This window comes from Triticum dicoccoides, chromosome 6A, assembly GCF_002162155.2.
Source record: "Triticum dicoccoides isolate Atlit2015 ecotype Zavitan chromosome 6A, WEW_v2.0, whole genome shotgun sequence".
Taxonomy (NCBI): Eukaryota; Viridiplantae; Streptophyta; class Magnoliopsida; order Poales; family Poaceae; genus Triticum; species Triticum dicoccoides.
The window spans coordinates 270275524-270279002 of NC_041390.1; positions in this window are offsets into that span (position 1 = coordinate 270275524).

The window sequence follows — 3479 nt, forward strand, 5'->3', positions numbered from 1 at the left end:
TTGCCTGAATATCATGGTTCAAACCACCAAAAAATCTATTCATTGTATCATTCTCAGATTCTTCTATGTCACAATGATGCATATAAGATTTGAACTCTTGGTAGTAAGCATGAACAGTGTTGTTGCCTTGTTTAAATTGTTCAAATTTGCGAAGCAATTCACGACGATAATAAGGAGGGAAAAATTGTTGTCTCATTACAGCTTTCAAAACATTCCAAGTTGTGGGTTGGTTATCAATGTTTTTCTTACAATGTACACTCCACCAAACAGAAGCAAAACCAGTAAATGCTCTAATGGTAGCTCGTACTCTCTCAAGTTCAGAAAAATCATGGTGACTAAAAACTTGTTCTACTTCAAGCTCCCAAGCTAGATAAATAGCAGGATTAAATGTACCCTCAAATGATGGTAAAGAGATAACCTGACCATATGCTTGTGTGTGTTGTCCCAACTCTCGTGATGGTGACGATGTGTCCGTCATCCAAGAACTTCTATCTCTGCAACCTGTCATGATTAGTAGAAACAAGAACCAAAATTCGAGAATAATGTTCCTATGAACTACTAGGATGTGGTTGTAAAGTGCTCACAGTAAAGCAAATATCAATATCTTACAAGTTCTTACCATGCGGCAGGTGGTGACAGGCAACCAGCGGTGTCAAATAACTCCGAAGATTGTGTAAAACGATTGCCAAGGGAACGTACGTATACACGGTGTAGAAATATGTGGAGCTGGGTTGGCTATATATGGTAGCAAAAGATTAGCAATAATCAATTCAGAGATGCAATGTTGAATAAACGCTCAACGACGGTACTGTGCTGGTCCTAGGCTAGACCAAACTAGAGACGCGAGCCTAGAACACTAATGAGGTCACGTCGTAGCACAACTAGCATCAATAAAGGTTATGAAGTAGCTCTGGACAGCAAGATATAAGTGAAGATCACAATAGCAGTAGACCTATTTAGAAGCTGATGTTGAGGTGCCAAATACTGAACTAGCTTCTACAACTATTTAGATGTGGCTCGTCGCTAGCTTTCATTTGAGTACTCGCGGAGCCAAAACAGACTTCATATGAGGAAGTTATGCCTGTTTTACTGAACAGTGCACAAAACAGATTCTAATCCGAATTCAACTACGAGATTGAGTCTAGATAGATCCGAATTTTGTTTTTTTTTCTCCTCTCTTTTTTTTCTCACACTTTTTTTTTCTTTTCCTTTCTTTTTTTTTCTCTGACTTTTTTTTTACTTTTTTTTCTCTTGTTTTTTTCTCTATCTTTTTTTTCTCTCTCCCTCTTTCCAAAACAAACTAGATAAGATGTAGATTGGATCAAGCGAAGATGGGAACGATCTCAACTATGATTATGACAATGAATGGTGGGTAGCACGTGGAGGAAATTGATGGATGCGTGGTGGACAGCGGAAGGGATAATGATGCAGCGGCGACGTGACTAATGTGAACAGAACTCGAAACTCTAAACGACCTAGACACTAAGACCAGCAACTCGACACGACGATTGCAACCGATAATTCAACTATGCAAGCAATGAAAAAAAAATTGCAAAGGCTCAGACTGGCTTGGACCAAGGATAAATAGATCTAACTCTTTTTTGTGGCTTTTTCTTGGACAATAGGTAAGAAAATAAATCTAATCTAGGAAAACTGGAAATTCTCACCGAGCAACCTGAAAACTGATACCACTTGATAGAGGCGAGGGTGTCCCGATCTTTCGATGAGATGATAACTATCGATTTGGTGGAGACGACTTTGACGATCCGACTACAAACGTGCACGATGTTGCGCCTTAGCAATCGCTAAACCAATCTCCTGAGGTTACTGACGATGCCGGAAGCACAGTCAGCCTGACCACGAAGGTCTATTCCTGCAAGCAATTGAAGAACGAGCAAGAATATGATAAAGCAATCTTAATATTGCAAATATATATGAGGTATTGATAATGGTGGGGATCCGTAAGCGGTCTTGGTCTGGTCGTTGGACACAAACGAAGTACACGAAGTTGCAATGGCTAACTTTTAACTAAACAAATCCCAAGGAAAAAGCTACTAGATGGATCTACTTATATAGGAGCAAGGGGTGGCGGCCAAGGAGGTGGGAGGACGTCCCAAGGCAGCCTAAAACTAACCCTAGGTCGTACAAGGCTCATGGGCCCAAGTGGAGGTGATGCAACACCTTTGGGCTTGTAGTTTGACTCGGATTCTGCTGCAATGTCAGATTGTTTCGTCCGTAACTCAACGCTCCGGACGAATTTGAAGGTGAATCCAATTGGGTTGGAAAGAGCACGAAATCTAGTTTCCAACAAAAAAAAGAATCACCCAATTCGGAGTCCGTATGAAAAAGTTGTTGGCGTTTTGAGTCAGGTATGTCTGTGCAGTCCGAATCTGAATCCAAAACGTGAGAGACTTGGACTCTGTCTTCTCTTGGCCCAAAAGTGACATGAGAGGACTTTTTGAACACAACCTAAACTTCTCCTTTTCCCTTATCTTCATATGTGGATTGTACAAATGTCCCATACACCTGCAATTAGACAAAACACAAAAGTGTGTGAAGTATTTTTGTTCTGGATAACATAAATAGATTATTGAATAGTTTGCATTAGAAATCACCTGACAAATATGCATGTATGCAATATTTTTGGTCGTATCCAAGGTATTCATGTCCTCATCATCCTCCCCTTTTTGAAAACAAAGCCGTCCTCGGCGTTGCTTAATCTGAAATGTGGCTAACAAAAGAGACAAGGTGTACATGTTGTATATGTATATGTCATCCAGTTTAACTTTCCTTGATTTTTGCACGTATGACACATATATACATGAGTAACTTTCATAGTTCATAAAAACTAAAGCCAAAAAATTATCACAAGAAGTAGAAGGCATGAAAATATTAGAACTCAGTTTGCACATATAAGTGAAGCTCTTATTCATTTCAAAAGATTCGCAATGTTCATCCTTAAACCATCCCAACTTTGGTGAATAAACCTTACTTGCATCAAATTTACATACTACGACATGCTTAAATAAGCAAACATGCAATAAGTCATTGGACACAGAATCATCACCAAGATTGGAGGCCATATCAAAATGATTAAACATTAGTTCTTTTGCATCAACAGTTAATTCAATGGGTGCACTCAAAATTGTTGATATTTCAGTTGTTTGATCACTCTCTAAAATAGGTGGTGTGCTCAAATCAACAGGTAACTCAATACATGACGCATTCAAGTTAACTAGGAATGCATCTTTCTCATGTGAAGTTTATCATCAATATCTTTACTGTTACCTTGTGGCAAAGATGTAGCTGATGTAGGTACGGACGTTGACAATGTACCATACCCTTGAGATGATGCCGCGCTCATAATCCGAGGTGCAATGATGGAGGAACCCACCGGCGGTGGTGAGCATGAACTGGAATAGTAGTTATTGTAGTCACCTAATGCATCCTCCTGTATCTGTCTCTCAAAGGTACAAGCA